This window comes from Papio anubis, chromosome 15, assembly GCF_008728515.1.
Source record: "Papio anubis isolate 15944 chromosome 15, Panubis1.0, whole genome shotgun sequence".
Lineage (NCBI taxonomy): Eukaryota > Metazoa > Chordata > Mammalia > Primates > Cercopithecidae > Papio > Papio anubis.
The window spans coordinates 25,901,444-25,910,286 of NC_044990.1; the positions used below are offsets into that span (position 1 = coordinate 25,901,444).

Genomic DNA, 8,843 nt, shown 5'->3' on the forward strand with positions numbered 1-8,843 from the left:
CATAAATGTCTTTAGATTCCAGTTTTGCTTTAATCTGAAAATCCTAGCAGATGCATTAGGGGTGTGGTTGATGCAAGAAAGATGGCAACAAAAAGAGTTCCAATTAGCACATCCATATTCAGAGAAAAGGCCTTGGCCCTATATCAAAAGATTGGCACATAAATGTAATGTTATATACCTTAAGTTAAAATAAAACATTTAAGGAACTCTGTCTCATTATTTACGATTCTCTTTTTAAAAGGCTCTTTGAATTAATGAACTGTCAGTTGAAATTATGGCTGAAAAAAGGCTTGTGTTTTAGTGGTTGAGTAAAGCATGAGTTGGTGGCCAAGGATTTTGTCAGAAATCATGCTTTGCTTTCTAGAGAGAGTAAGCTCATTTTTTGCCAAGGCTCTAGTCTAAACACATGTGCAGAGACGTTAAGAGCACAGGTGTGGAAATCAGGCAAACTGAATTTTCAAGGCCTGTTCTGCTACTGATTAGCTCTGGTCTTGGGAAGCTTATTTGCCCTCCTGGGGCCTCACTTGCCTTATCTGTACTATAATGCTACTAAGAAGACAATGATCAATAAATAAAATGAGATACGTGGAGAGGAAGGGTAGGGTAGGGGTTAATGGCTTGGGTTTTGGAGTAGGAGATCTTAGTTTGAATTTCTGTAATACCACTTACTAGTTGTGTAAGCTTGGGCAAGTTTCTTAAATTTTCTAAGCTTGCAATTTCTCTTCTGTAAAAATGGGAAAAACCATAACACCTACTTTATAAAGTTTTGCAGGGTTAAATAAGATAATACCTGTAAAGCACTTAGAATAGAGTCAGGGATTTAATACGTGCTAGACAAATACTACTATTATCATTTGAAAAAAATCAGGGACCTAGCAACTTAGCGTGTCTAATAATTAGTAGCTGCTGTTATTAACAATATTATTATAATTATACCTGGCTTGGTTTTAAGATAAGATACTCTATGGTAATTTTGAACATACTGTAGAAATTCCATTTACTTTGACTCCCTAAGTCCTTAGAGGAACTAAGGTCACGCATCAAACAGGAGTTTAAGTGATTAACAATACTGTGGCCTTTTGAGTTCTAGTGAGACAATCCTATTACAGTATTAGAGTATTTAAGATAAATATGTTGAATGATGGCTGAGGAGTTTTTAATTTTGCTAAATATCCTGTGATTAAACCCATCATATCTCCGAACTAAATTGACAGTAAGGAGATTCTGATTTAAAGGCATGGTTTTGTGATAACTGAATGACAGAGTTTAGAAGAGACACTGGGAAGTAACTGCAAGGGAGGTAGCATCAGAGAGAGAACCTTGTCTATACCTATTTTTGAAATGTGTTAGGCTCACTAATCTGTGATCAATTAGATAAGATCTTTTTTGTAACTTTCTATGTATGTTTGTGAAAAATGTGCTCTGGGATAGTGAATTCATTGCTGAATGGTTGACTTTTTATATTTCCTTTACTTCAAACCTGTTGCTCAGATTTAATTGAGAAAGGAATGTTAAAATGTCCCACTAAAATGGATTTGTCAGTTTTTCCTTATATTATCATTTTTTGCTTTATATATTTTGAGGATATTTATTAGGTACACACCAAATTGTTTTATTCTTCTTGGTGAGTTGTACCTTTTGTCATTATAAATGACCCACCCTATAACAAGATTGATTTACGTCTTAAAATATATTTGTCTGATAATTATATAGACAAACTACACTTCGAGTTTATTTTTTTGCTTCATCTTTTTCCATCATTTTATTTTCCTAGAAACTTGATTTACATACGTCTCCTTTAAACAGCATGTATCTGTATTAGTTTTTCAGTCCAGTCCAAATGGACAAGTTTGGTCAATTCACGAGTTCTATAATTCACAAAATATTTGAACATTTTCTACCCTTATTATTTATAATTAAATTTGTCCAACTTTTTATATTTTTCCTAATGTTTTCTTATCTTCCTTTATTGAGGTAAAATTCACATTACATAAAATTCACAATTTCAATTTCAACCACTTTAAACATACACACATCATTCATCATTTCACTTTTGTTCCAATAATGGTTAACCAAAAATGTATATCATATTTTTTATATAACAATGTTTTTGATTTCTATTTTTATATTTATCTGTCATTGCTATGTGTCTGTAAACGAGGTATAATTGAAATGCAAACTATTATATGATATATATTAACATATAAAGCTAAAATAATTTTTTTTTAAAGTTTGCATCATACGTTTGTTTAGTATAGTGACTTTTTTTTTTTTTTTTTTTTTTTTGAGACAGAGTCTCATTCTGTCTGCCAGGCTGGAGAACAGTGGCACAATCTTGGCTCACTGCAACCTCCATCTCCCAGGTTCAAGCAATTCTCCTGCCTCAGCCTCCCAAGTAACTGGGATTACAGGCATGTGCCACCATGCCCTGCTAATTTTTGTATTTTTAGTAGAGACGGGGTTTCACCGTGTTGACCAAGCTGGTCTCGAACTCCTGACCTCAGGTAATCCGCCCACCTCGGCCTCCCAAAGTGCGGGGATTACAGGTATGAGCCACCGCGCCTGACCCAGTGACTTTTAATACGTTCAGAGTGTTGTGCAACTATCAACACTATCTAGTTCCGTAACATTTCATCACATCAAAAGGAAACCCCTTGCTTTTCAAGCAGTCATTCCCCATTACATCCTATTCCTAGCTTCTGGCAACCACTAATCTGCTGTCTCTGTGGATTTGTCTATTGTACATATGTCATATAAATGGAATCCTATGATATGTGGCTTTTTGTGTTTTGTGATTGTGTTTGGCCTCTTTCACTTAGTACAAATAGAATTGCTTTTTAAATTTCCTTTTTGAATTGGCCATTGATAGTGTTAGAAATGCAATCGATTCTTACATGTTAATCTTACATTCCACAATTTTGCTGAATGTGTTTATCAGTTCTAGTAGTTTTATTGTGAGCTCTTTAGGACTTAATATGTGTAAGTTCATGCTATGTGTAAATAGAGATGGTTTTACTTCTTTCTCTTAAAATTAGATGCCTTTGATTCCTTTTTCTTGTCTAATTACTTTGGCTAGAACTTCCAGGACCAGGTGGAACAGGAGTAGTGATTGCAGGCTTCCTTGTCTGGTCCTTGATCTTAGGGAGAAAGCTGTTAATCTTTTGCCATTGAGTATGATATTAGCTGTAGGCTTTCATAAATACCCTTCATCATGTTGAGAAAGTTCCCTTTGTCTTAGTGTTTTGAGTGTGTTTTTTGTTTTTCTTTTTATCATGATAGGGTGTTGGATGTTGTCAGATGCTTTTCCTGCATCAGTTGAGATGATTATGTGAGTTTTTCCTTCCATTGTGCTAAGATGATATATTACATTGGTTGGTTTTCATATGCTGCATTTCTAGAATAATTCCATTTAGCCATGGTGTTCAATCCATTTAATATGCTGCTGTATTGCATTTTCTAGTATTTTCTTGGGGATTTTTACATCTGTATTCACAAGGTATTTGTCTCTAATTTCCTTATATCTGTACCTGGCTTGGGTAGGAAGTTAATGCTGGTTTCATGCTCCATGCATAAATTGGCCTCAGTTTACCTGTTTGTCTGCTTTCAAAACTGGGTTTGAGAGTGGTATACTCCAGCTCCTCACTTCAAGAAGTAGTAAGCCTGTCTCAAGCCCCTCAGTTGTATGAAATAGTTTTGTCCCCTCTACTACACAGTCAAGGCCCTGACCAACACAATCCACTTCATAGTTCAGAGAACAACAGCTCAATAGCTTTAGCCACACACATCATTCATCATTTCACTTTTTTGTTCCAATAAGGGTTAACCAAAAAATGTATATCACATTTTTTATATAACAATGTTTTTGATTTCTATTTTTATATTTTTCTGTCATTGCCATGTGTATGTAAATGAGGTATAATTGAAGTGCAAACTATGATATGATATATATTAACATACAAAGCTAAAATAATGTTTTTTAAAAAGTTTGTATCATAAATTTGTTTAGTATAGTTGCTGCCTTGATATCCAATTTTAGGTCTGACATAAGGTGTCTGAAACTCAGTCCTACCCTGTCACCTTCAGACTAGCTAAAACTTTCCCTCCCCGAGTGTTTGTTGTAACGTGGCATGCTTGTTCCTCCTTCACTGACCCCAAACCCAGCACACGCCATAACTGCTTATCATGATAAAACCTAATGGTCAAAACCAGAGACATGTAAATACACTCCCCAATTTGTGTATGTTTTCTTTAAACTACCCAATCCACAACCCCACAAGAAAGCCTAAGGCATAACACCCACGGGTCCCCACTCTCTCTCTCTCCACCCACTGGTGAAGCTCCTTGCCATTCCCAGATGTCCTCTTGGTACTCCTAACCCTTTTGGGACCTATAAGCAATGAATTTCTTCTGTTTTGTGCATTTTAGTTTAACTTCCTCATTGTGTCTCACCCGACACACACAACCAAACCTAACTCCCCCATCAGGGCTCTTGTAGAGAGGTCTATCTTGGCTTTTGGCCACACCCAAGAGAAATACCTCAAGACCAAATTAGAAAGAAACCATAATAATAGAAATCATAACAATATGGCCAGGCACGGTGGGTCACACCTGTAATCCCAGCACTTTGAGAGACCAAGGCAGGTGGATCTCTTGAGCTCAGGAGTTTGAGACCAGCCTGGGCAACATGATAAAACCCTGTCTCTACCAAAAAATCAAAAACTTAGCTGGGCATGGTGGCATGCCTCTGCAGTCCCAGTTACTTGGGAGGCTGAGGTGGGAGGATTGCTTGAGCCCAGAGGGTGGAGGCTGCAGTGCAGTGGAGATTGCACCACTGCACTGCAGCCTGGGTGACAGAGCAAGACTCCCTCTCAAAAAAAAAAGAAATCATAACAATCTGGTACATCACCATGATACTGGAAAAATATACCGATTAGAAGTCTATTCATTTTATATGGGAAGTCAAAATATAATGAAAATGACATTTCAAAAAGCAATAAGGATTATTTAATAATGTTGGAAATATCAGTTATTCATTTGGAAGAAAAATAAATTGGATTGTTTTCTCTCTTCCAGCAGATAGTGTCTCCTTATCTTTAATAGCTGAATGGGAAGAGAAATAAATCTGCATACAATTATAGCCTGTTGTACTTTCCATATCCAATGTAAATTTTTTGATGGATACATTGGCAATATCAAGGAACTAAAATACACTTACCTTTTAATCCACAAACACCATTGCATGTAATTCATTTTATTTACATAATTTCACATACAGAAAGCTATACATATGATTTTGTTCATCACCACATTTATAATAACCAAAGATTCAAACTGGAAATAACCCAAATGCTTACTCATAGGAAGTTACTGAGTAATGGTATACAGGTAATGGAATACAGTGCATTAGCTAAAAAGTGTAAGGTTGGTTGGGTGTGGTGGCTCACGCCTGTAATCCCAGCACTTTGGGAGGCTGAGGCAGGCGGATCACCTGAGGTCGGGAGTTCAAGATCAGCCTGGCCAACATGGTGAAACCCCATCTCCACTAAAAATACTAAAATTAATTGGGTGTGGTGGCACATGCCTGTAGTCCTAGCTACTCAGGAGGCTGAGGTAGGAGGTTGGCTTGAATTCAAGAGGCAGAGGTTGCAGTGACCCGAGATCTCGCCACTGCACTCCAGCCTGGGCGACAAAGCAAGGCTCTGTCTCAAAAACAAAACAAAACAAAAAAGTGTGAGGTTAGTTTGTATGTGCTCATAGTAAAATATATCTAGTCCACTTTCTAAATTAAAACTAACTATATGTTGTTTATAAAAAATATGACAAAAAGCAAAAGGATAAAGAAAGTTTAAAACTCAAAGATGGCCGGGCGCGGTGGCTCAAGCCTGTAATCCCAGCACTTTGGGAGGCCGAGACGGGCGGATCACAAGGTCAGGAGATCGAGACCATCCTGGTTAACACGGTGAAACCCTGTCTCTACTAAAAAAATACAAAAAACTAGCCGGGCGAGGTGGCAGGCGCCTGTAGTCCCAGCTACTCGGGAGGCTGAGCCAGGAGAATGGTGTAAACCCGGGAGGCGGAGCTTGCAGTGAGCTGAGATCTGGCCACTGCACTCCAGCCTGGGCGACAGAGCTAGACTCCGTCTCAAAAAAAAAAAAAAAAAAAAAAAAACCTCAAAGATAAGTACCATTCAAAGGCAAAAAAGATGTAGTTGAGGTGATAGTTTTGACAGGAAAAAATCCTTAGATATGTAATTTTATATTTATTAAAACTATAATACAAAATCCAGTCATAATAAGCTAGTACAAGGGAGTCGTGAAAGCATGAGAGTTTATGTACCTGATGGCAAAGCACCAAAACAAATGAAGAAAAAATTCTAAGACTTTTAAGGAGAGAAATAGACTAAAACATAATTATAATGGTACGCCTATCTTAGTCACTGACACATCAAATAAGAAAATATAAATAAGGATTTAGATAATTTTAATAATACAATGAAATGTATTATATTTTGAAGCTAACATAGTCTTTTAGATGTTCATTAAGCATTTAAAATAATGACCATAACTAGCTTCAAGTTCTTTTCACTAAATCCAAAGCAAAACTTCAACATTCCATTTTTTAATAAAATACAACAAGATTACAAACTACTGGCAATGTTTAAACAATTGAACAAAAAATCTCAGCCACTTGGATATTTAATAAATGTTTTCTTAGTAACCATTGGGTTAAAGAAGATAGCAAAGTTTAATTATGATTATCTAAAGAATCTAATGTCCTACATGAAGCAAAAATAAAATACAGTAAAAATTACCCCTAAAATACTTTAAAATATCCACAAAAAAATCCACATGTCGTTTAATAACTAGAATATACCATGAATTTGAGAATGACTGGGATAGACTGAAAAAGGAAAAGAACAAAAGGAAGGTCTATGTCTATGTGTGAGTTCTTGGCATTTAAGGCATCCTTTATAATAACTCTCAAATTCATGGCAGGCATTAGGGATTTTTTTTTTTTTGAAACAGGCTCTCACTCTGTCACCCAGGGTGAAGTACAGTGGTATGGTACGATCATGGCTCACTGTAGCCTTGATTTCCAAGGCTCAAGTGATCCTCCCACCTCAGCCTCCAGAGTAACTGGAACTACAGGCACAGGCTACCACACCCGGCCAATATGTGTGGTTTTTGTAGACAGTGTTTCACCATGTTGCTCAGGCTGGCCTTGAATTCCTAAACTAAAGCAATCCTCCCACCTCAGCCTCCCAAAGCCCTGGGATTACAGGCATGAGCCACCATGCCAGGCCATGAGGGATCTTACTGAGGGGATAGAAATGTTCTACAATTGGATTATGGTGATAGTTTTCCAACATAATAAATTTAGTAGAAATCACTGGTTGCACAGCTAAAAATGAGTTAAATTTATGGTAGGTAAATTATACTTCAGTAAAGTTTGTTTTTTAAGTATCCCTTTTTGTACCAAGATGTAACCAGTGTTTCTTAAATAAATTTTACTCCTTGAATTGTTGCAAGACTGCTTAATTTTCAAAGTTCTGAACAAGTTGATGTTGACAATTTTTTTTTTTGCCAATGTTCTCACTGCTTTTATGAAGGAATGGATTTATGTGTATCCCCACTTTACCATTTTAGAGATTCTCGCTGTTCTAGATACTCTTTATACTTTATTGTTTTAATGTATTAATATTTAGAACTTTTACATTCATTATTTTATCTGTTCTGCTTCTAACATTCTTATCTGACAATTCAGAGAAAACTTAGAAAATCCTTTAAATGTCTGTTCAGTTAATAAAAGTTATGCAAAACCATGTAACAAACAGACCTCATATTGATTCCTTTATCTTTTATGAGCATAATAAGCAATTTTCCCTGCAGCTTTTTCATTAGATTTATTCCCTTGACAATACAGTTCACATGTTTACTTCAACAGTAATTGCAGACTGATTAGATCAGAGTACAATTTTGGATTTACATTTATATAAATCATTACACCCACTGTGAAAATTATTGTGTCAATTAAAACTATATCTGACCACATTAATTTGAAGGGTGCTAGTAACAAAGTCTCTAACTTGGATTACAAATATTACTGATAGAACTACATTCCCTTGCCTTATTCTGAAAGCACTGGATTAAATTTAAGTACAGCCCATAAAATCCTTCATACATAAGGAGACAATCAAAACTCCTTTCAAAATTAAAGATACTTTATATTTTGGCTGTGTTCTTATATATATATATATTCTCCGGTTTTCTTTCTGTATATTCTTCTTCAATTTTTCCTATCATTGATAGTTTTCTTTTGGTTAGCCATTCAACCGTTTTTTGTGCTGTTGCTTTTTGGTTCATGCTCTTTAATTTTTGAATCTGACCTTTTCTTTTATTCTTCCTAAGCATAGATTTTTATTTTGAGTGGAAGATTTACTGGACATTATCTTTCAGTTTCTGAATGATAACATCACCATATCCCCTCCTGTCCCTTCTCCACAGAGTTTCTGAGTCATGCAGCTTCAGCTACAGTAAACAAAGGAGGATTCAAATTGCATGTCCCTATTCACCTTTCCTGAATCACAGTGATGTTGGAGGTCATTTCAGAAGTGTTGGTCCCATGAGCAATGGAATGCATCCACAACTGCCACCACACAACCCCCAGCTTCCTTATGAAGAAAATGAACAACTACAAGCAATTATTACTGTTTAATAATTATGAACTGTTTAATCATTACAATTATTTATTTATAAGTAAATCTTACTATTTATAAGTAAATAAATAATTTATTTATGACCTTCTCTGTTGTGGGCCTGGTGATAGCACCTTGAGAAATAAAG

General features: G+C 35.9%; 1 long non-coding RNA gene across 1 annotated transcript in view; it reads left to right on the top strand.

Moving 5' to 3' along the window:
* The window catches only part of LOC110741687, a 56,666-nt gene extending 48,085 nt beyond the window's left edge, over window positions 1–8,581 (top strand). The window contains exon 3 of the long non-coding RNA XR_004178698.1: window positions 8,505–8,581. This is a non-coding gene — a long non-coding RNA (uncharacterized LOC110741687). The remainder of the gene's footprint in view (window positions 1–8,504) is intronic.
* The last annotated feature ends 262 nt before the right edge of the window (window positions 8,582–8,843 follow it).